This window comes from Maniola hyperantus, chromosome 9, assembly GCF_902806685.2.
Source record: "Maniola hyperantus chromosome 9, iAphHyp1.2, whole genome shotgun sequence".
Taxonomy (NCBI): domain Eukaryota; kingdom Metazoa; phylum Arthropoda; class Insecta; order Lepidoptera; family Nymphalidae; genus Maniola; species Maniola hyperantus.
Window position 1 is genome coordinate 12,260,194 of NC_048544.1, and position 26,624 is coordinate 12,286,817.

The following is a 26,624-nucleotide window of genomic DNA, read 5'->3' on the forward strand; positions in this document are numbered from 1 at the left end:
GGCCACCAATGGTTTTCAGAAGTCCACCCACAACCCATTATCCTCATTTATTTGGGAAGTTAAAATAACTGGAACTGAAAGAAATCATGAGATTAGGATTTTCTCTAACCAAACCGCCATTTTGTCGAATCCACATTACTTGATTTTTCACTCACCATAACTGATGAAACATTGAAAATACGTTAGGATGACTAAAATTTATGACTATTGTATTTTTCCAGGCGAAGCCATGGGCGAAAAGAAGTGAGATTTTCCTGGAACGAAAAAAATTCGTCTTCACATGTTGACTCCAGGAAAATTCTAAATCTCACCAATCGGTGTTGCCTGACGCAACCCGAGTGTCGCCGCTCTCATTTAGTTTGATCATGAAGCCAATTCATTTTTGAATATTTGCGGAACCTAAGGATATATTATAAGAACCGTTTTGTTAATGACTTAACAATAAACAAATGATATTATGGTTTTATTTAATTATTTTGTTTTATTTTTACGACAATTGACAACGAAGCAAACGCCATCTATTGTGGCTCGAATGAACTCTGAACATCGACCCACGCGTAGTTCTGCACCTTGATGCTAGGTGGCACCAACATACTTTGAACAAAATAGATTTTTATTAAAAGCGAAACGCTAATTAGTAGTTCAAAATTTACAACGTCACAAAATGTCGAAAAAAATACCCGAGTACAGAACCCTCGTTGGTGCTAGAGTCCGGACTCACACTTGGCAGGTTTTTTTCATGTAGTTTTAAACATACCTAATAAAATATAATGCAAGGCAGAGAAACGAGGCACTTTTCGGAGTTTCCCCGGCCCTGTGGCTGTGCATCTTTGGTTATTGTATATCAATGCCACTCGTATGCAAAAAATGTAAAATTGTCGTTTTCACGAGTGAAAGGACAGGTGTGAGGGATATCTTGCAATATAATAAAAATATTCGCGACGGTGAAGACGAATTCCTCGCAAGTTTGTGATACAAACGCTGGGATGTCGCTTTGACTTCTACAAGACAATAGAGTATACTCGGCGTTATATTGTTGTAAATTTCTCATATTCTGTAGAAAAATATATATGTATAACTTTTTGACCTAGTTTTAACCATGTAACTGGGTCGAAATATTGATATTTTCATTCCTATTTAATACGAGTTTTACGAGTATTACGAGTTCTGTGCTAGGTCTGTGCCATCTCTCTGGTGGTAAATCTTTTTCCATAAAAAATGATCTTTTTCTTAGGATTAAGTGAAGTCTGACTGTCGACTAAAGATATATTCCAGCAGAACCTCAGTAGAACAATTGAGATAAATAAAAGACATTCCTTGGAAAAAACCCTAGCCTATTTCAAATAAGGTACATGGTAGTAAATATAAAGCAATCACAAGTATCTATATTATATTGGATAAATCATGTGTAAAATTCAAATAACCTAGACTTTTACGAAATTTCTTGGGGACACCTGGTAGTAGGTAAACAAATCTTATCTAACCATTATTTTCTAACTTAAATGATATAATTGATTTAGGTTTCACACATGTCTAACCTATAACTTATAAATGCTACAAAACCTGGCAATTTGTAATACATTTTATAAATAACCGTGATGATTTCAAGAGAAAAAAAAGCGACAACATAATCGCAGTACGCCGGTAAACTGGTGGTAAAACGCTGAGTAAAAAACTTTGATTTATTACGTGGCGACGAATTCAATTGAGATTCTTTGCGAGGCTGTGCGTGGGAGTTGTCAGTTTAGAATTATTATGAAATTAGGAGATTCTTGCGACTTTGTCAAGGCTTCTGAAGTTTTTATAGGACAAATGTACCTAATTTGATTAGCAATAGGGCCTTGGACTGTTTTATGAAAAGTATGCGAAGCTGAAATGGCTTGACTTCCTTAGGGGTTGAATTTTCAAAAATCCTTTCTTAGCTGATGTCTACGTCATTATAGCTATCTGCATGCCGAATTTCAGCCCGATCTGTCCAGTATTTTGAGCTGTATGTTAATAGATCAGTCAGTCAGTTAGATTTTCCTTTTATATATTTAGACAAGCTTATGCTGGCGACTTCGTCCGCGTGGGCTACACAAATTTCGGACCCCTTTTTTATAACCTTAGGAGTTGAATTTTTAAAAATCTGTTCTCAACGGATGTCATAATAGCTGCAATCTGCATGTCAAATTGCAGCCCGATCCGCCTAGTAGTTTGAGCTGTGCGTTGATAGATCAGTCAGTTAGTCAGTCTGTCAGCTTTTACTTTTATATATTTAGATAATGATCGTGCTGACCTATACGGACTGCTTCTCTATTACCTATAGCTCAATGGCTTCGATAAGAAATGACATATTACTAACAATTTTTACATTACACTACAATAATAAACAAAAACTATATCCGCGAATGTCGTGCTTACATCATACGGGAAGGCCTTCGATGTGTCAACAGTGACACTTTTATGTGTTCCCCATGCAAATTGACCAGCGAAATTGTGGTCTGACGCTTCTTGTCATATTTCAACCTTGGAGTTGACGCGAGCTATTCCATCCAAAAAACTGGGTCGGGATGGTACGCCCTTAACAGACCAGTCACGTTTTGTATGACAGGGTGTTTGTTTTGTTCAAAATATTCATCAATGTCACTGTGCATACATTATTGGCATTTTGTTTTAGCCATTTGTTTAGCTCGCGGATGGCAATGGTAATCATAATGTGCTCATAACTAATATATTAATGTTCAGAAAATGAAATGAATTTTTTTATAACATCTTAAAATCTTAAATCGAGCGCTGTAAAAGGGTTAAGGAAGGTTTTGGATATTTTAGTAAATGTATCATCAATTTGATCTATCTTAGGAAAATTTCAGAAGCAGACGGATTACATCGTGTTCGATCGATCACACCTAGTTTCTCCTTTCACCAAAGGTTGCCTGGTAGAGATTGCTGTGAGCAATAAGGCCGCCTTTGCATACAATTATTTTTTAGTTTTTAGTTTTTTTGTAATAGTTATGTAATATTTTTTGTGTGCAATAAAGTACTTCTATCTATCTATCTATCGTGAGGAAACCTGCATGATTGAAAGTTTTCCATAACGTTCTCAAAGGTGTGTGAAATCTGCCAATTCGATTTGGCCAGCGTGGTAGACTTCTTATCCTGAAGAGACCCGTGCTCAGTAGTGACCTGGCAATGGGTGGATCTCTGCCGGCAATGGTCATGATCATGATGAGGCGTTACTTTGCGGAAATCCATTAAAATACAAGAAACAACAAGTTTCATTTAAATTTGACAGGCATGCAACTATTATGACGTAGATATCCACTAAGAAAGGATTTTTGAAAATTCTACCCCTAAGGGGGTAAAATATAGGGGTTTGAAATTTGTGTAGTCGCGAGCAAAGCTAGTTCACTATAATCTGCAAAAACAGACATGGTTGTACCCTACACATTTGTCTGTTTTATATATTTTGTTTTATATGTATGTTTTATGTATTCTTGTACCTATAGTTTACAAATGCCAGTGCATAGCTCAGACCTTAAGGAGTCCAGACGGTTTTGCTGTATGTATACTTTTGCCACAGTCACTGCTTTGACTGTTGGAAAATATATCTACCTGCATGGCGATTGTCTAAAACCTGCATCAATCATTATTACAATCTCAATTGTTCTGATTGGCTGAATTTGTGCGATTCTTGTTGCAACAATGCATTGTGGCCAATAGTGAGCGAGCATTAACCAATCAGAGATGATTGCGATCGTGACATTGTAGCTGTCAAACAACCGCGGTAGGGCCCCCGTATAAAAATAAAATGACAAATATCGGGACATTTCTCTTCTGCAACTCGAGTTATTCATCATCCAAGATTGCCGGAATTAACTTATTTAAATCCTATCGTCTAAAGGACGCCTAAGCACTGACATTTTATAAAGCGATTTGTTTACAAAGTAAATGGGTACAAGTCAATATATCATGTATTAAGAATGCGTAAACTTCTACAGTCGCATGCTAGAATTTGACAAATGGTTTTAGCCAGCCTCGCGGTTTACAGAAACTTTAGGTAAATAAGTATACCTACATTGCGTTTAACTGTGTATTTCTGGCACTAGCTTAGAGGTCTTTGTTTAACATTTACTTAAACTAGATGATCCCCGCGACTTCATCCGCGTGGATTTAGGTTTTTTTTAAATCCCGTGGGAACTCTTTAATTTTCCGGGATAAAAAGTAGCCTATCTCCTTCCCCGGGATGTAAGCCAACTCTGTACCAAATTTCATAAAAATCTGTTTAACTGTTGGGCCGTGAAAAGCTAGCAGGCAGACAGACGGACAGATAGACACACTTTCGCATTCATAATATTAGTATGGATTGCATATTATAATGAAATTTGAATGCATATGAGAGCTTATAACTAATGCATAAGAGCATAATATACAACCTATGTAGGAGTGTAGAGACGTGTGAGGCAACCGTATACGCGTACGACAGCTCTACGACAGCTTAGCAATCATACAGTTCAGAAGCTAAGGTAAAACAAGTTTCTGAACTTCCCAGCGCGCGGCGTGAGAATGCGGGCAAGCTCGAACATAGACTAGTTTTTGCAACGAGCCTAGCCTAACGATCGCGACAAGACGTGCGTGACAAATCTTATACCATTTTTTCCAGAGTAGGTCTCTTCTCATCTCTTCTTCAGCTCTTGTTGTTTTTATGACAGATAGAGATGTATTTTTTATTCTTTATTCTTTATAATTTTTATACTTACCTAGTGTTTTACCTACACTTTAAGGAATGCGAACGTAACATTGTACCTGTCATTCTACCGCAATCGAGCAGCAGGTATTTATTGACACATGACATAGGTATCACAAAATATAATACACATCACTACCCATATTATAAAATATGTGAAAGTGTGTTTGGCTGTTGGTTTGTCTTTCAATCACGTCGTAACGGAGCAACTGACTGACGTGATATTGTGCATGGGTATAGTTAAAGACCTGCACAGTGACATAGGTTACTGTTTATCCCGGAAAATCAAAAAGCTATCACTTTATCACATACCAGCGATGTGCAGCCGTATGGTGATTATGATTACGTATCTCGCGACAGGCTTGCGACAGGCGTAAAATCTTGCGATCATTGCTGTCAAACGTCACACGTAATAGCGGCTACAGAGAGACAGCAATAGCCACAAAGCAAAATAAGAAGAAGAAGAGAGACAGCAAATGAACTGTCGCATTGCTACTGCTGTCGCTAATGCAACGTTTTACGTAATCACCCCGCCGAACTATACGGTTGCTAAGCCACGGTCGTATCTATTCATGTAAATGGCGTGAAGTCTGCAATTCCGATGGAAACATGCTTGTCACAAATTTCCATGACTATCGGTCGGGGATCTCACGCTGCGTGCAATCGGCCGTCGATTGCCGGCTTTTTATGGCGAAAGGAAAAGAAACATGGAGGTGCTACAGATGGAACACCGTGTCGCCGTTTATTTTCCGAGTTAGGTTTTATGCCGTATTGTGGCTTCGTAGGGAAGTCGATACACGGGATGGGCTTTTGGCTTTCGAAACGATATAGGTATATGGTAGTTTTTGGTTATGAATCTATCTTTTTTTTTTAATTTATAGATAGTGCTTGGCTGTAATGAGTAATCAGACCTGGTGGCAGGTGATGATGCAGCCTAAGATGAAGCGCGCTTGCCTAAAAGATGCCTACTCACTAAATAATAAATAAATATTTTTATTCAATTAAACTTTTACAAGTATTTTTGAATGTCAACTGCATCTATACCACTGGTTCGGAATGCCACTCTTGTCTTTATATCTAATCTGAAGGCTGTTTCTACGACGCTTAGGTGGATTAGTAGCACTGGACAGCAATAGGTGGGACGGAAGATACCTAAATTAATTAATCTATATAAATATTAAGCTTATTTCAAACTACGGCATATGAAATATAATTATAGTCTGGTCACACGAGTAGATATCCGTAGTCAAGGTTAGCGTTTTCCAACATTCATACCAATTTTCACTAAGTAGGTAGTAAAAATTGGTATTAGGTAAGTATTTCTTTACAGTTTTCGAACTTAAACTTTATCACTTTGAATAATAAGTACCTACTTATTTACGCTTATACTTTGAATAAGTAATAATAGGTACATACCTACTACTTATGCGTTTCAAACTTTTTTTTGCAAAAAGTTGGTTGGTTTAATATTACTTTTATTATTTTCAACCAAAACCTACAAAATATAACAATTACATAAAAAATAAGAAACAACAATAAATAAATCTCAATCATAAGTTTGACATTTCAATATGGCGGTGGTATTCACATTTCAAACGCATAGTATGTATCTACCCAGTATGTTCGTGTGGCTACGTATGGCTCACACCTAAATTACACTATCAACATTCGAACGGCAAACATAAAAAGGTACACAAAAATCGTTAGTTTAGCACCCCCCTTAATAATAGGTGATTTGCCCCCTCGAATAGGGAGGAACCAGTATAACAAGGCCTGCAAGTAATGATTCGTCAGTAAGACTTTCGGTGTCTATGAGTGGATTTAAGCGGGGTTAGGGGGTCTTATCTTCCTGGCGACGGGATGCGTGTCTTCAGCCCATCCCGGTTTGAGGCAGTCCCAGCCTAATGCCACTTGTATCGGACATTTTATCGTCACACGCACAGAGATGTCATGTTGCTAGAGTAGCTATGCCCAGCAACACTTCACCTACAATTTCCGAAGCCATACTTTTCTTGCCATTTTTGGTAAAATTTATTCATTTCAGTCATTCATTTTAACCAAAAGCCCACATTATTTTTTATAGATATACCTAACTTAAGAAATGAACCAACGGAACGAAATCAACTAAACTGACAACCCTCTATTTAATTCTTTTGGGAGTGGAATTCCAAAAAACCAGCCAAGTGCGAGTCAGACTCGCGTATTGAGGGTTCCGTACTACAGTCGTATTTTATCGACATTTTGCACGATAAATCAAAAACTATTATGCCTAAAAAGAAATATCTAAAAGAAAATCTGTTTTATAATTTACAAGTAAAGCCCTTTCATATGGTATGGTAATCTTACTTTGAAAGTTGAAAATTGCAATATTTGTTCATGTACACCTTTTTATTTTTTCTTGCGATGTAACCACAAATTCACGGTTTTCAGATTTCTCCCCTAATGTCTGCTATAAGACCTACCTACCTGCCAAATTTCATGATTCTAGATCAACGGGAAGTAGCCTGTAGGTTTCTTGACAGACCGACAGACAGACAGACAGACAACAAAGTGATCCTATAAGGGTTCCGTTTTTCCTTTTGAGGAACGGAACCCTAAAAATCGTGAAACTTAACTATCACTCATGTAAAACTGCAGAGCAGGCTTTGTAGCCCGAGTATTAAGGTTGGGGCACTTTAACGTTGCACGATGGATGAGATCTGCTGCTCCATGGTCAAACTCAGTGGTCACACGCTCGATTTTCGGGTGAGTTGTGAACGGCGAATTTTAGAAACTATGCTCTGGTGACGGTTTTATTGGCCCTAAAGGTAAAATAAAAGCGAACTTGGAGTGTTTCTAAATTTTGCGGTGTTATGTCGGTATTCTCGAGCGTTGTCACGTTTTTACTGGCGAAGTTGTGGCCCAACAAAAGTGTTCACGTGATAAGTCACTATAATGTTGGGCGCTCGTAGATATTTGAATTTTCCGTACATTTGTGTTTACAACTTTGTACAAACTTCCATTGGGAAATTTTCAAGTGACATTTATGAAAAGGATGCTATAAAATATTTGGATGTTACCTGCAATCAAATTGGAGTTCTTTTTCGAAAAACAACAAAAACTGTTTATGACGGACTATCAGGGAATAATTCCTATGCTACTTTAATCCACAGGTACAGTACGCGGCAGAAAATAATGTATTTACATCGAGCTTGAGAAAGAGGTACTTAGCGGATTTGTAGAGCATTGTCTCTGGTGTCGAGACCAACAAAACGTCATAATATAATAGGTATAAGTGACAGAGACAACGCTATACAAAGCCGAAATGTCATTCTAAAGGCCGATGTAGGTAGGTACATTATTTTCTGCCGCGTACTGTACCTACCTACTTACCTACTAATATTATAATAGGTATATTTATGAATGGACAAATCCATCGGTCTGTCTGTCTACTACTTTTTCACGACCCATCCGTTTAAGCGACGTTTGGTACAAAGATTGCATCCCGGGGAAGAATATAGGTAGGTATAAAATTAGGCTACTTTTGGTTTCGAAAAATCAAAGAGTTCCCACAGGATTTTGGAACGGATAGGCCGGGCCGTTCAGCCAAATTTGACGAAATTTGGTACAAAGATAGATTGCATCTGGGAGATGGACATATAATGCGTTTCGGTCCCGGAAATCAACGAGTTCCCACAGGATTTTTATAAACTTAAGTCCACGTAGACGAAGTCTTAGGTTTCGTGTATTCAAAACACATCAGATAGTTTCCCCGGAGACAATCATCCCGGAGACGAATACCTACCTATAGGTTGTTTTTATCCTGGAAAACCAAATAATTCCCATAAAGTTCTTAAATACCCACCTGTTTAACCTATTTTCATTAAATGTATCTAATACAGAGGTAGCTTGCATCCGGGAAACTAACTAGCTAATTTTTATCTCGAAAATTAAAAGAGTTCCCACGGGTTTTTTTAAATCCACGCGGACGAAGCCGCGGACATCATCTAGTAGCTTATAATCTGTGAGATCTAAAATAATCATGTTCTACTTTTTAAAGCTCCGATAAAAACGTACGTAATAGCGCCTGTAAGCCATAACTCATACATTTCAGTATGGTGTTCACACAAGACGTGTCGTTTTCACAATTTCCCCGCCAATTTTCAGTAAACAAAATGGCCGCCGGGCGCGGTGTGACACGCACATTTAGTAACACGCAAACTACGTTTTAAAAGAACAGGTTAAGTATCTAGGAAACGTGTTAATTATTATTTAACTTACTAAGTTGGCCTTAAATAAAAATGAAAATTTATTATATCTTGTTTGACTCTAACATCGATATTTTAGCCAATTAATCAACAGAGAATTTAATTTTGGAATAATATAGTGTAGTCATTAGTCATGTACCTAGTTTATTAGTTTTAAGGAACTTGTGAGTGTGTGAGTTTGTGTTAATTGTATTGTACTTACCTACGTATAGCATTGTGTAAGCTTTGACAGGCAATGGTATCTACTAAATTAATGGGTAGACAAACGTAGCTATAGTGCGCGACAGGTCGAGATGACAATCGGGGTGGGGACGCACGTACCTACTCTAATTAAAAATAAAATAAAATATGTATTGATATTTAATGGGCACAAGAATATTTATAGTCACTAGTATTAGGTCCCTACCCCATTCATTAAATTGCATCCTCAAATTGTAGGTATCTACTAACGATTGTAATCTAAACCAAAACTTTTTTTCAAGCATTGTTTCAAAGTAAGCCGATCCAAACAAGTGCCAAGTGCGAAGTGCAAATATTAGCATTGTCACTATGGTCAAAACAGCACTCTATATGTAACAAGAGACGTCAAACACTCGCATTGAAAATGTTAGATTGGCACTCACTATTGTTTTGCGATTGTTATTGTGACATTAGTTTGATTCGCTTTTTTTCGAGTTGAAAGTACTTAATATTTGTACATACTTAACTATTGTGTAGGTATTCTGTAATGTATAGCTACCTATCCATTGTGGCTAATTCTGTTGTACACAATCTCTAAACTAAACTAAAATGGCACGTCTAAATCTATTGCTATCCCTTTCAAAATGTTGCTTGCGGAAAAGGATAGCACTATATTTAGACCTGTTAATTTAGTTTAGTTTAGAGATTGTGTACAAGAGAATTGGCCCCAGTAAGTACCTATTTGTCGTCTCTTGTTAGAGAGCTGTATTAACCAGTGTGATGGGGCCAATTCTGTTGTACACAATCTCTAAACTAAACTAAATTAACAGGTCTAAATATAGTGCTAGTATCCTTTTCCGCAAGCAACATTTTGAAAGGGATAGCAATAGATTTAGACGTGCCATTTTAGTTTAGTTTAGAGATTGTGTACAACAGAATTAGCCACACTGTCATTGATAATGTTAGATTGGCAATTATCGACTATTGTTTTAAGATTGTTATTATAGTATGAGTCATATTTACCTTTTTCGCTATTTTGCATTTAATAAGTATCTAAGTAATATTTCGTAGTTTTAAAGTTTTCTTAACTTTACAGATAGGAAATCACCGATTTTACAAAACAAACATATATAGACTGATGAACACATCACTCTTCGCGTTGCGCAATCGTGAAATAACCCTTTAATCAACGTATCTTGAGAACATTAGATACACAAATAATAATTGATAACTAAGAAGTGAGGTACTTTAACCGTAACAAAACATTAATAATAATAACATATAATTGAAAAAAATAACTATTGAGATTTAGTAAGCTGCAACACCACAGTTACCGGAGGTAAAATTAAGAAGATTTTTATACCTAATTAATTTGAGATTTAATAATATTATGTTCTGAATTTCCTCGAAATAATTTGCCAACGTCTAACAAAGATAATCTAAATATATAATCAAACTACTGGAAGGATCGGGCTGAAATTTGGAATGCAGATAGCTTTTATTTTATGATATAGTAGGCAGCATTCGCTTAGAAAGGATTTTTAAAAATTCACCTACTAAGGGGGTGAAATACTTAGAGGTTTGAAATTTGTGTAGTCCACGCGGACGAAGTTGCGAGAATAAGCTAGTTTTTTCAATAAAAATCCTCGCAATAATTGGCACAACTCGATCGCAGTTTGATTTTCGTAGTAGTGGTATTTAATACCCATAGATTTGGATGTGGATCTGTATAAAGTGCTACAAAAGTGCATTTGATCCTTGGCCGCAAATATTTGTTCGATGCCCCCGTGGGAACGGGCAACTGAACCTTTATTTGCAGAGATAGAGATGGCATCAGTGGGAGAGGGAGATGACATATCTAATATTATGAATGAAATAAAAATATTTTGAAAGGCTAGCAAATTAGAAAACCGTCGACACTTAATATTATAATTGCGAAAGTGTGTGTCTCTCTTTGCTAGCTTTTCACGCCGATTTTGATGAAATTTTGTACAGGGATAGCTCACATCCATAGCTACTAACATAGACTACTTTTTATGCCGGAAAAACAAAGGATTTCCACGGGAGTTTAACAAAAAGCTTAAATCCACGCAGGCAACGCCGCAAGCGTCATATAGTACGTACCTAGTACCTACCTAATATTATAATATGGCATTGATGTTTCATAGATCTAATATGGTTCTAATAACCAAATTAATAGTAAGTCTGTATTTAGTCAGCCGTTAGCAGGTGTCGATATAATTATTTACAAAATATTGCTCCATGTTATTCTGTATCTTGGGGCGATTTGACCTAAATTATGTGCAAATGTCCCGTTAATTATTATCTGCCTTCATTAGTGTATTTTAATTAAATATATTATAATTGTATGATTTGGAAAGAAGCATGACTAATAAATTCGTCATTGACATAGGCAAAGTTTAAAAAAAATCCATATCTACTATTTCATATTCATACTAATCTACATTACATATTCATACTAATTCATATTACATTATCCAACATTCAGCTGAGTTCGGGCTGTGTTTATCGTGTGTTGGATCAATCAATAAATGTATTTCTATTCTATTCTATTAAAATTTTAAATGCGAATGTGAGTCTGTCTGCTGACTTTTTACTTTCCCTCTGTTTAACCATTTTTGATGAAATTTTGATACAAAGATAGCTTGCATCCCAGAGGACATAGACTACCTACTTTACTTTTGCCCTGGAAAATCAAATAGGTACAGTACCTACGCGGCAGAAAATAATGTACATCGGCCTTTAGGGGCCTTAAGGGCTTTGCAGAGCGTTGTCTCTGTCACTCATACCTATATATGACGTTTTGTCGGTCTCAACTCAACGACAGAGACAATGTTCTACAAATCCACTATCTACTTCTAAAGCAGTGGCGGATTTGCCCTAAGGCCCAGTAGGCCCTGGCCTAGGGCGGCTAGATATTAGTGGCGGCCAATCGTGACAAAATCACTTTTTTTTTGTATTAAGTAACAAAAAAATTGCGCCTGCTGCGCTCGCACTCCTAATCTGTTTTAGAATGTACCTACAGGTGAAGACCTTTCATATGATACCCCACTTGATATAGTCACTCACTTCGAAAGTTGAAAATACTAATTATTAGTTCATGACCACAATTTTTTTTTGTGTGTTCTAACCCTAAATTCACGGTTTTCAGATTTTTCCCCAAATGTCAGCTATAAGATCTACCTACCTGCCAAATTTCATGATTCTAGGTCAACGGGAAGTACCCTGTAGGTTTCTTGACAGACAGACGGACAGACAGACAGACAACAAAGTGATCCTATAAGGGTTCCGTTTTTCCTTTTGAGGTACGGAACCCTAAAAAACTAAATTCACGCGGACGAAGCCGTGGACGAGTAAAAAATGAGTAGGTATGTATTTTTTACAGACATATGGTACAGTACGCGACCAAAAGTGATGAACATCGATCAACAACACTTTCGGCAACGTACATTGGAAGATTCAAATTAACTTGTAACACTAAGTACCTAATTAAAAAATTACGTGCTTGATAATAAAATATGTGACTTTATTAAGGCGCTTGATAATAAATGTGTCTTCGTAGTAATTATTTCACTAAGCAAACAACACAAAAGAATTTATACAAGTAGGTTGGTACATCACATTATAATTCTTTGTTAAATGGGCAGTATAACTATAAAGAAATTTATAATTAGGGTGGTACATTTTATTTTTAATTATTATAATTTGTTCCAGACAAAAGAAACTTATTTGAAAGAAAGGTATAAATAGTAAATTTTGATGTACCGCCTCAAAACAACTCCCTCAAATAAAATATTTTTCAATTCTTTAATCTATCTTTATCACTAAAGGTGGGCAGGCATTTTACAACTAGGTACCTACATTAGGTAATAACTAATAAGGTAATCGCACAATAAAGTTTTCCCTTTTACTATTTTGCCACGGAACCCTAAAAACGGCTTTAACCAGCCTACAGCAGTCAAAACCTCAAACAGGATTAAAATTTACACTTCGCCTGCCAACAAAAGCTACAAGCCTTTTTTAATTTAAAAAAAAAGCATTTTACTCTTCAGTAACTTGCCTACCTATTATTAGTCTTTTAAACCCATAAGAATAGAGCAAGAATAGAGACAACATGGTTTTGGCAAAATCGCAAAACGCGCTGATAAAAAATAAAGAGTAATAATCAAAAACTTATTCAGCTATATTGGACATAATAAAGCATTATAAAACTCTTCGTTTTAGTAAAAAAATTACCGTTTAGTCGCCATTTAGGCTTTTTCCATTGCTCGTATATCACCGCGATACACAGCAGGTGGGAACAGTTAGCAAAAAACAAAGCCAACCGCCGCCACTACCTCAAAATGTAAGACGCCGAATTCCCAAACAAAACTTCCCGTACGAGGGCATACCTATTCTGAAAACCGCACGACCGCGAACACTCGATAATGAATCTATTACAACCCTATCACCAATCGAAGCGGTAAGACGGCGATAACCTTACGTACTTACGAGCAAGATTTTATCACCCCCCCCTGTTTAATAGAGAACAATTTACGAGAGGGCTCACCGATCACGCGGGATGCTTCGATGCCTCCCAAAGGACATCACCTTTTGATCAATAACTGTATATAAATTACGGAGCATATGCCCTTTCTTGTGCAAACAAGCGCACCGGTTTGCCGGCCTTTGTATCTCGGTAGGTATTTATCGGAGAGCCCGTTCAGAAGTTCGTCCGTTACGTAGTAAAGTTGTAGAAAGTAGGAAAGTATTTCATAACTTCCGTGATGAAGACTAACAAGTTTAGGTACTCGTTTTCTTGTTTTCAAGGTGAAGGATGTTGTTTTTAAAAGTAATCGTGAACATTTCCCAGACCGGCCGGGAGGTTCGACAAACTTTTGATTCGCATGTTTTTCGGCATTCAAGGCAGCTGTATTCACGGCCGGGAAGATAACTTCGGGAGCACAATGCGCTACTTGGAGTGAATTAGACGCTCGAAAGACGCCGGCTGCGGATTAGCCCTTCACAATTAAAACGGGCAGACGGCGCTTTTCGTCATCTTTGACGTACAAGCCTCAGGATACACCCCCGGCGGCGAGCGACGTCATTGTGCATGCTCAAGATGTTTTGATTTGTAAAAACGGGTGCAGAAGGCTGCGATTAGCGGGGATCGGAACGCGCAGGTTTTGTGCTCCTCTTTGTAACACAAGTTGTTCATTCGTGTAGTTATGGTGTAATTTGGTACGTTTTTATGGGGTTCGAATTATAGCTGAAAGTACATTATGCTACTATGTTAATATTATAATCGTAGGTCGCTCGTTAAACGTTGCTCACCTTTTAGCTGCGTCTATAATTATTATGGCTTTATGCTTAAACTAGCGACCCGCCCCGGCTTCGCATGTGTGCAACGTAGATACTAATGTGGTGTAATACATTGTTTTCGTGTAACTTTGACCATTTAGGCAGAGCACGTCTCGGAAACTCTCAAATGAGAGGATTTTTTCCGACCTAATTTACATTATTTCAATTTCCCTAGAGATCTCTAATTTTTTGAGAATTAAACTATACTTATAAACCTTCCTCTTGAATCACTCTATCTATTGGTGAAAACCGCATTAAAATCCGTTGCGTCGTTTAAAAGATCTACGCGTTCATACATACTTACATACAGACGCGGGAAGCGACTTTATTTTATACTATGTAGGGATAGACGCTTGGAAATATTACAGTACGAAATTATTGCTATACCTACCTATTTGATGATGCCCGCGATTTCGTCTGCGAGGAATTAGGTTTTTGAGAAATTTCGTGAGAACTCTTTGATTTTTTCAGACAAAAGTAGTCTATGTCGGTCCCTGGGATGCAAGTTTCGTCAAACAGACACACTCTCTAATTTATAATATTAGTATGGATATGGACTAGATGATGCCAGCGACTTCGTCCAAGTGGATTAAGGTTTTTAAATTCCCGTGTCCCCGTGGGTACTCTTAGATTTTCTAGTATGAAAAGTAGGTAGCCTATGTCCTTACCTGGTATGCAAGCTATCTCTGTACCGAATTTCGTCAAATTCGGTTAAACGGGTGGACCGTGAAAAGCTATCAGACAGACTCTTTCACATTTAAGTATGAATGTAGACTCGGTGATTCATACTTGGAATTTCATAATAAGGTTTTAAATAAAAAAGATCAGAAGTGGGATCAGCTAAAAAACTAAAAAAGCTTTATTGACTTAACTTGTCCCGACCTATTTGATTTAAAGTTTGAGGTTAGATTTTTGACAGCGCTATTATAAGTGCACTAAAGTTTAAACTGGCCCAATAAAAGCCGGTCAGGCGCCATCCTTTAATCCCATAATTATAAACGCTTTTGGCGGCCGTTAAAGAGTTTAAAATGTCATTATAATTGACGACACGCCAATTTATATCTTAGCGTTGTAATAAAAACCAGTTCTAAGCTGAGAGCATTGTAAATAATCCTGATTGCCGACCATATATCTGTTGACGGACCTTGATTTGATGTCACCGCGAGTCGCGACACGCCGCATGGTGATAAAACTCCACTTGTGTGGAACAGGGTTTATGATGTAGTGAGAATTTGACAGTTAGGAAAACAAACTTTGTATTTACGAACAAATAAACCAGTACGGACTTGACCTATACATCATTTTTAGGATTCCGTAAAAGACATCCTAAGACGTCGCGTCGTCTTAATGCAACTCGATTACGCGGTCATCGCGCGAGTAAGCTCTGCGACCATCGTGCTTGCGCCAAATAGAACGAGAATACGCGTTCATTGCGCGAATGCCAAGTAGTCCACCTATTTGAGATCAGTATGCGCGATAAGATCAAATCGCGCGTTCGTACGAGTAAAATTCGCACGCACTTGCGATGATCGCGTACCTAATCGCGTTGCATTTGGACAACTGATAGTTTCGTCCAGTGGCCAGTCTATCTAGCAGTCTTCTTGTAGTGAGATTTTGACAGTTTGGAAAACAAGCTGTATATTTAGGTACGAACAAACAAACCAGTACGGACTTGACGTAAACCCACAGTAGAATAAATTCTAATAGCTTCGTCCAGAGTGTCTGCCCGTCTATCTGAGTGGCACAGCCATTTTAAGAGGAACTGCATATAAAGTGCTGTTAGGGTAAAATTTAGGACACTTTGGTAGGTATAGTTACCGCTATACACTACACAGGCAAATTGAGAAAAAAAATCAGGGTTACCTACCTTCTGAACATAAAATAAGTATTTTTTGATTTACTCATTAATTAATTCATTCATTCATCTATCAATGAAAGAATTTTCAGAATTGAATCATTACTTCCGGAGATTATTCTACTCCCTGAAAGATTTTTCCTTTTTATAAAATAATATACCCTAATAATAATAACCTAGGTTTTTTTAATTTTTGTGCAATTCGTTTATATTCTTAAAGATGTTTAAAAAAATGTATTAAATAAGAACCTACCTATAAATTATTTCGTAACTGTTGTGTTAATGAAACGCGTATCGGATGACAACTAACTTTATTGTAGAATACCCACAACATCTCCCCCATAATAAACAAATTAACATAGGATTATCTTCCCCAACAAAGAAAAAAAAATACAAATAAAACAAACAATATGTAAATAAACAAAACAATTAAAGAGAAAAAAAAATTACACACCAATACATTATTTACTAAAGAATTACAGTTTTTAATCAATGTCTAATTGTAGCCTCTTAGCTCTTTTCCTTGTCATAGGAGGAGAGAGATGGGTTTCTTTTAGACAGCCAGCATCTATCTCACCCCTGACGACGGGACCATCTGTACTTGAACCTGGTTGAGGTGGGGGGTCAGGAGAATCATGAAGTTGGGGTTCACATTTTTTTAAATAGCGGCGATTTCTACGATAGGTTCTACCTATGTTATTCTGCACTACATATGATCGTGGAGTTGGAGCTTTGGCCACAACTTGACCTCTAGTTTTCTTGTCCCCATCCTGCATGATCACCTGATCTCCCAAATCTAACTCTGGTAAGTTTTTACAATGCCTATCATAATACATTTTGACTTTCCTCTGCCTATTAATTAGATACTCGTATTCTTTGTCGTGCACAACATTTGGCTTTAATAAATCAGGATGAACTGGAAGCCTGCAGTTTAGTCTACGTCCCATTAATAGCTGTGCAGGTGAGCTTAAGTCCTTATCACGTGGTGTATTTCTATAACTAAGCAGGTTAAGGTAGAAATCACTATTGCTATTAATAGATTTAACAAGTAACTTCTTTACCGTCTGTACAGCTCGCTCACTCTTGCCATTTGATTGGGGATAATTTGGCGATGAAGTTACGTGATCAAATCCCCACTCACTAGCAAACCTTTTGAAATCACGGCTAGAAAATTGAGTTGCGTTGTCACTTATGACCAGTTCAGGAATTCCGTGTCTAGCAAAGTTTTCCCTCATCGCCGTTATTACAGATTTAGAACAAATATTTTTTAAATCACAGACTTCAACAAAACCTGAATAGTAATCTACTAATATCAAATAATATTGTTTCCTATATTCAAATATATCAGCCCCAATTTTATTCCACGGTAGGCGAGGAATCTGCACTGGAATCAAGGGTTCTTTACTTTGTGTGTTTAAGTTCTCCTGACAAACTTTGCACCGCTTAACGTAAAGTTCTATATCATTTGTAATACCAGGCCAGAATAAAACTTCGCGCGCACGCCTCTTGCATCGATCTATTCCAAGATGGCCGTCGTGAACGATGTTTAACATTTGACTTCTTAAAGAAACTGGAACTAGTATTAATTTATTTTTAAATATGATACCGTCCACCACAATCAACTCATCTCGTAACGACCAATAAGGCTTTAATTTATCGTAAACATCATCTTTTCGCGCCGGCCATCCCTTAACAATGTACTCGCAGAGTTGATTAAGATCGCTGTCTTTTGAAGTTTCAGTTCGCACTAAACTCAACTTATTTGCAGACATTTGAACATGCTCAAATAAAAGATTTACTTCATGCAATAATTTAACATCTAGCTCACTTTCAAAAGAGTCTGGAAGCGGCGCACGCGATAAAGTATCAGCAATGAACATATATTTACCAGGTACATACTTAATAATCAAATCATAACCTTGAAGTCGAAGTAACATTCGTTGTAAACGCACTGGATTAGACACCAAGGCTTTTTTAAATATACTCTCTAGTGGTTTATGATCTGTTTCTACAACTACTGCTTTTTTACCATATATATATTGATGAAACTTTTCACAAGCGTACACAATAGCGAGAAGCTCTTTCTCAATTTGAGCGTACCTAGTCTGTGTGTCCGTGAGTGTGCGCGACGCGTATTCGACCGGGCGCCCGTCCTGCATGAGCACTGCGCCGAGCGCGACGCTGCTGGCATCTACCGACAACACCACGGGCTGCGTGACGTCATACAAAGCTAAAACCGGGGCACTACTAACCAAATCTTTCAGTTTCGCAATAGCTTCATCATGAATACTATCCCAGTACCACACCGATTCCTTTTTAAGCAATCGAGTAAGGTGAACAGTATAATTCGAATAGTTTGGAATAAATTTTGATAGGTAATTAGTAGCACCCAAAAATCTCTCTAACGACTTCTTATTATTCGGAGTAGGCATGTCTTTAATGGCCTTCACCTTTTCCTTATCCGGTTTCATTCCATTTTTGTTAAAAACATGCCCTAAATAAACCACCTCCTGTACACAGATTTTACATTAGTCTTTGTTAAACTTTAGATTTATTTCTTGTGCTCTATTTAGCAACGCAGTAAGCCTCAAATCATGCTCATATTTATTTCCTCCCCAACAGATAATATCATCAATGAATAAATCCACCCCCTCTAATCCTTCTAGCAACTGCTTAAGTGTTGAGTGAAATACCTCAGATGCACAGTTCAGACCAAAAGGTAGTCGTAAAAATTGATACCTTCCAAACGGCGTGCTGAAAGTACATAAGTCCGCACTTTTGTCATCTAATTTAATAGCCCAAAATCCAGAATTAGCGTCCAATACAGAAAAATACTGTGCTCCATTGAGCTTTGTGGCTAATTCATTGATAGTCGGTAGCTGAAAGTGTGCCCGCTGAATCGCACAATTAAGTGGACGCGGATCAAGACATAGCCTTATACCACCATTTTTCTTAGCCGCAATTACTAATGAATTTACCCATTTTGTAGGATAAGTAACTTTTCTGATCACGCCAGCCTCGATCATTCTATTTAGCTCAGTATGCAACTTATCTCTGAGACTTAGAGGTACCTTACGCGGCGCGCTGACCACCGGACTCACAGACTCATCTATAACAAGGCTATATGTACCGGGAAGGCAACCAATACCGCGAAACAAATGATCATAAGCAGATATATTTATATTATGTACGCGTTTCACTAAACCTAACTCTGTACACGCATGCCTTCCCAGAACACTTTGACAGCTAATACTAGCTACTGCAAACTTCAAAATATATAAATTATTTTTATACCACCATTTTAATTTACATAGTCCTTTTATAGGAATAATATCACCACTATACGATTGGAGTTTAACATTACTCTTCACATTAATTAAGCTAGCATCATACCCCAATGACAAAAACCTCTCTAGTGCTATAACATTTATATCTGCCCCTGTGTCTAGTTTAAACTTTTCAACGCCACACTCACCAGTTAATGTTTCATACCACTCGTCCGCATAGTCACGCTGCGATGTATGTGCAATTGTTGATATGAAAAACGACTCGGCGTCGTCACTATCGCAATCCTCTATGGGTATCTCCGAATAAACATCGATATCGTACACTTTTTTAGCCCGATTTGCACACATCCTAGCAAAATGATTATAGCCTCCACATAAAAAACACTTTACACCAAGCGCTAAACAAGAACGCGAATCACAATATTTGCCACAATTTTTACACGGGGTCGGAGCACGGCTGTCGACTCGGCCGACGGCGGCGGCGCCGGCGGCGTAACCGCCTCGGCGCGTGGCGGTCGAGCCGCGTGCGCTGCCTCGCGCGTTGCGGCCACCACTACTGCTTGCGTTCCATTGCCGGTTCGGAGCCCCACGATATCCGCCGCGCGCTTCCACCGCATCGATGGACGCTCGCCCCGAACTTGCTGCATGAGATTCTAGCTGACGAGTGCCGTCCATTGAAACCTCATCGGCCTGGCATATTTTTATCGCCTTTTCTAAAGTTAACTCGTCGCTCCGAAGTAGACGATCCCGAACTACAGTGTTTCTTATTCCACACACAATTCTGTCTCTAATCAACTCCTCTTCGAGCGCGGCAAACACACAGGTCTTGCTTAAAAGTTTTAACGCAGTTACGTATTGATTTATTGATTCGCCTTCACTTTGATTTCGGGTAAAAAAATTGTACCTGGCTAACGTAATATTCGGTTTCACACCAAAGTAGTTGTCAAACTTTTTCAACAAAACTGCAACGTCATCGCGATCTTTCTCAGCTTCGAAATTAAATGTTTGGTAGACATCAAAACCATCGGGCCCTATTAAATTGATCAGTAAGCTGGCTTGTACCGCTGGATCTTCCTTATGCACGCCTGCAGCTTTTATAAACAACTGAAACTGCGTTTTCCATTTTTTCCACGCGTCAGCCCGGCTGACGGGGCTGCCATCCACACTAAGCTCTGGTGGTGGTCTTGCGTGTTCCATTGCTAATAAATATGTAGACCACCGAAATCAACTTATATTTCACTAGTACAACGAAATTACTGCACTATTTCCACTCCAAAACATTTAATTTCACACCGCTGCCACCATGTTGTGTTAATGAAACGCGTATCGGATGACAACTAACTTTATTGTAGAATACCCACAACAGTAACAATCATACCAATATCGACAATTTACACAGCGCGGGACTATTGTGCCTTACACAAAAGCAAAATTAAAAGGTCGGCCAAAACGAACGCATGTTAACATATCGATAATATCTGTATGAAAAATTGACGGCCATACAAAAATCGGCATGTCGGATGGACAAAAACAACGGGGCTATCTCGAACACATCTTCTACCTGTTTGTTAGTATGTCAAACACGGTCAGTGTTTCAAATTAAAAATCGACGAGAAAGTTTTAAAAAAAGGTTTTTTTAAACTTTTACGTAACCTTATCGCATAATAGGTAGGTTTATAATTAAAACTGCAACGATCTTCATTTTTATTACTTATCATTAATTCAGACAATAATTAAAAATATTATTTATAGAATAAAAAAAGAAAATACAAGTGTTTACTTTAAAGCCTAATAAAACTTAGGTACTATGAATCAAGGTGAATAATTTTGGTAACGTGTTTTTCATTCTCAAATCTCAACCTTTGACCCCAAGTGTTGACCTTTGCCTATCCTAATCCAAACGTAAGTACAACTTAAAATTTGAAAGTTAAAATACTTGCTAATTTTTAATTAGCAACCGTATTGAATGACAGCAAATAAAATACTTTAATTTTCAGGGTACTTACTTACCTAAAGAGAAAAAAGTACGTAACAAAAACAGGATTCTTTTTTCGCCTTTAGCTAATTTCGATAAACTTGGTCGCCAATCGCCATAAAGAAACGTACTTTTTCAATTAAAAAAATACCTCACAACCGCGTAGTCAGCTGTTGTCAAAATTCTACGCATACCATGCCGCGTTGGGCCTGTCGTTATTTCAATTACCCCTCGTCAAAGACAAAAGACCTGACACGAAAAAAGGATCCAACAAAAAACGAAACAAACGCTCATCAGTGGAATTAAAAAAAAACAAAAAAAATAATCTTATCTATGATTGGATCGCGGTTGTGTAAACGCATTCAAGTGTATTATGTTAGTCGGCACCGTTTTCGGTAGCGTTTTTTTGAAATTGAAACTGGACTGTACTTTTTTTTTCTAGTTTCCGATACCAATATCCGTGTTATTTATCACTGCAAAAATATGTAAATAGGCACTTACTAAAGAAAGGTAAAAATATTTTTTAGAGTTTCGAAATCCTAAAAAAAGATTTTTGTAACTAGCTTTAGTTCTTGCAACTGATTAAATTCCCAAAAAAAAATAAAAATAGATTTGCTAAGATTTTCCAAAGATAAAGGTAATCCAATTTTTATATTAATCTATGGCTTAACCAATTATCACGCCCGACAATCTTAAGGCTCGTAAATTGAGCCCCGATCCCACTTGGAAAATGTCCGGTAAGTGCAATCTGTGCAAATTAAGTTACCCCCAGGTATTTGAAAAATTATTCAGCTATGAACATCGCGCCGCACTTGGTAAGCCGAGAGCTGGTGGGCAGTTTTCAGGAAGTTTTAATACAAAAATGTGTAACGGACAGCAATGATGAGGCACTTTTTCATCTCTTCATCTCATCTCACATTCATCTCTTGATGAGTACGACGCTTCGCCACAGCTACATTCATACAAATTCACACGACCAGAGTGGTAAAGCCGCGATATTGTCGCAAGGCAATTGGAAAATAGATACAAATTCATTGCACGTGGGTATCCTCTTCACTGGGGCGGTAACCAGTCCAGCCGCAACAAAGCATAACACCAAATAAGACCTGCGCCAATTATCTAATAATAATTTATAAACTCTCAAATTAACCCATTCCGAAATCAAAACCTAGTTTATACGGTAACAGCGAGTACCACAGCGTCAAATAAGGGTTTTAAAGAACCATTCTATAGTTCTTAGAAAGCCTTTATTCGTGATATTTTTTTTATTGCGTTTTTTTATTTGGTTTGCGCTTGATGAGAATCACGCTTAAAACTAGTATTACGAACTTAGTGGCTTTTATCAAGAACCTAATCAAATCTCCCACCAGCTTTCCGACTATAGGCAGAAAGGCGCGAATCCAAGCCTCAGTGGCCTTGCTTAATCTGCTCGAGTGTAATGTAACCTCTAAATCGATACGGGCATCGAGGGAGCGCTAGACTGAAGACTATTCAGCCATATGGATTTTTAATCAGTGAAAACGAGTTTTACTTATATTGAAATAACATTTAAATCACCGTCGGCCACCTTGTAATGGCTACCTTCAAACTGATTTGTATCTATACTATAAAAAATAAAATTGATGTGTCTGTCTGTAATTTCGAAATAACTAGCTCATATGGTTATTTGAACTGTACCCACCCATAGCTGTATCAACTTTTCAAGCCTTTTACATTTTTGTCTGCCTGTCTGTTTGTACGGGCTAATCTTCGGAACGATTCATCATTCAACCTATTTTATTTTTAACAGGAGTTTCACAGACAAGTAGATAATTAACCAAGGAGTAACATAGGCGACTTTTTTAACCGACTTTCAAAAAAGGAGGAGTTGTGTTTTTTACCTATGTAAACAGAAATCTCCGAGAATTCTGGGTTTTCTCCGAGACTTGGCCAGTGTGGTGAACTATGGCCTGAGGATCCGTGCTTAGTAGTTGTGCTGGTAATGGATTGAGGCTTAAGATGGTGGTGATGATAATGTTGGTGATGACTGATGATAATGGTGGTTATAATGAATAAGTTAACGTTAAAATTTGTGTTTAAGAGCAGATTATATTTAACACACATAAAATAAAGAAAATAATGAAACGGCCTTTTTCAATTTCAAAACTTAAAATACCTACAAGTCGGGTTGCCCTCAGCGGCTCCAGAGTCCAGACCTGTCTGTGTGGTAATGAGATTATGACCTAGTTCGTTGCATTATTTATCTATGATCTCCAAGTCCAGACGGTGCATAATCTACTTTGAATAATTGGATGAACTTCAAATAAGAGCCTCAATAGCTCAACAGGTAAAGGAGTGGACTGAAAACCGAAAGGTCGATGGGTTCAAACCCCGCCCGTTGCACTATTGTCGTACCTACTATTAGCACAAGCTTGATGCTTAGTTAGAGTGTGTTAGTGAAGAGGAAAGGGGAATATTAGTCATTTAACATGGCTAATATTCTTTATAAAAAAAAATCTAGACACTGTGCCTATTCTGACGTGTCAAATCTATGTTTTACACTAACTTATTTCTATAAAAGGAGAGGTTTTAAAAACTTATTAGTTTCGTTTTACTTATAACAAGGAACCCTTATAGTTTTAGCTTGCCCGTCAGTGTGAGTGTCATACTGCCGTACTCAGAGTCGCTTAATCGTTAATTAAGTTTAGTTAAAACGAGACAGAGCTATATCTTCCACATAAATCTGTCTCGTTTTAATTCAACCTTAAGTAACGATTAGCGACTCTGAGTACGGTTGATAGTCATTTCAAAATTGTGTTTTACCTGCATGCTATGAGAGTTATCCAGAATGTTCTCGAACATGTGTGAAGGCTGCCAATCCTCACTTGGCCAGTGTGGCGGATTATGCCCCGTTCTCTCATTGTGAGAGGACGGCCTCCATGGCGCATTGATAAGCACTGCGGTCTTATCAGTAGGAGGTCCTGCGTTCGATTCCTGGCAGGGGGTTTGGAATTTTTTAATTTCTAAATTTCTGGTCTGATCTGGTTTGAGGCTACAACCGTGGCTATTTACCACCCTACCGGCAAAGCCGTACCGCCAAGCGATTTAGCGTTCCGGTACGAAACCAAAATGGCATGGGTTTAATAAAAACTGCCATACCCCTTCCAGGTTAGCCCACTTCCATCTTAGACTGCATCATTACTTACCACCAGGTAAGATTGCAGTCAAGGGCTAACTTGTATCTGAATAAAAAGATTAAAAAAAAAGATCCGTGCTCAGTAGTTGAGATGGAGCCGGAGATCGGTTGATCATGATGATGATGATGAAGCGACGATATGCCTCAGGGTGCGTCAGACGAAATAGGGAGTAACAAGACGTGCAAACGTCGTTTATCATTGTTTGTCAATTTGATTCTTGGTTGAGGCAGGTGTAGCACCAAAAGCCTTTAGGTCTAAAGCAGACTAGGTCGATTTTCGTCCGTGAGCGATGTCATCCCATACAAAAAAATTGTATGACAGGTCACAATTGACTAGCCACTATGCGATTGTATGAGTTTCTAAACGTCAAAACCTTACAAAGCCCGCTGTGTGCCTACAACAACATTGTGGCTATTGCACACAGTCTCATAATAGATAGCAGGTCTAAATGTATTGCTATCCCTTTTATAATGTCCATGTGGAAATAGATAGCACTATATATACCTGTCAATTTAGTTTGAGTTTAGTGATAGTGTATCTTCAACAGGATTGCCCAGTATATTTATTTATGTATTTTTTAAATATCGTTGGATGTGCCATCTTAGACTGCATCATTACTTACTATATAGGTGAGATCGCAATCCAGGGCTAAATTGAGATCGAATAAAGAATGTTTTTTTTTTGTAATTTACCAACAAGAATGGGTATAAATATGCCCTTGTTGTCGATGCTTGCGTTACTAGTCCTAGCTACTACTTAATATTTTGTGTGCAGTCTGCACTCTGCTTTAGGACTTAAAGTTGTGTTTATTTATGGTGAATATTAAACAAAAAAAACTATAATTAACTGAATTAATTAACGGAAACACGTTTCTCTTAACCGGTTTCGTGATATTACTACACTTCATTAATAATGCTAATATAGTAAAAAATACACGATTTATGGAGTTTTATATTATGTCGTTGCTGCAAAGTAGATGTGATGTTTCATATCTATACTTAGTAGGTATAAAATAAATATAAAATATTATATATAAAATTCAATCTTAATTTTAATCAAACTTTAGGCCAAGTAACCTAAACTGACCTATTATATTTTATTGGTATCATAAGTAATACTTAATTAATTTACCTAATTAGATTTTAGAATCTTAAATATATATATACTCAAAAAAATACCTACACATATAAATAACGTATTAAAAGGCTTCTTACACAAATTATTAGGCTCTGAATGACGGGGTGCCAACCAGGTTGGGGTGCCAGCCAGATAACCTGCCTGTGTGCCTGGGTGCTGCTGGTCCCTTTCGGATACGTCCGAGGGGAAGAGCAGTATTCGGGCCGGTGCACCCCGGTAACATGACTAATAATTTGTCTTCGGGGATATTGTTGGGTAAGGCTAATGACCTGGCAGGGGGGAGGTTTCTCCGCGTCGCTCTGACTAGCAGGGGCACAGTGGACGAGGCGAAGGATGGGACGCGGGTGGCATGCGCGGGATCGCGTTGTCTCCCGTTGGGTCCCCGGTAGAGGGTCCGCCTCGACCTGGCTGGGTCGCGGTTGATTGTTTCGGTGTTCCCGTGACCCAGTCACCAAGCCACGCGCAAAAAAAGGCTCTGAATGATATCGGGTAGTGTAACAAACTATAAAACTAGAAAATGATTATTTCCAAAGTATTTCAAAAACAAAATTACAAAACGTGAACAAGACCGGTGTACACGTCATAACAATAAATAATATTCTGTAAAGTACAAAAAGTGTAGCCAAAGTAAATACCCTAATAGCCATGACCGACACAATAGTACCCCGTCGACCGATGAC

At 37.8% G+C, this 26,624-nt stretch overlaps 1 protein-coding gene across 7 annotated transcripts in view; it reads right to left on the reverse strand.

Annotated features, from left to right (window-relative positions):
- LOC117985036 (optomotor-blind protein-like) overlaps window positions 1-26,624 on the reverse strand; it is a 189,749-nt gene that overhangs the window by 92,218 nt on the left and 70,907 nt on the right. The window lies entirely within an intron of this gene.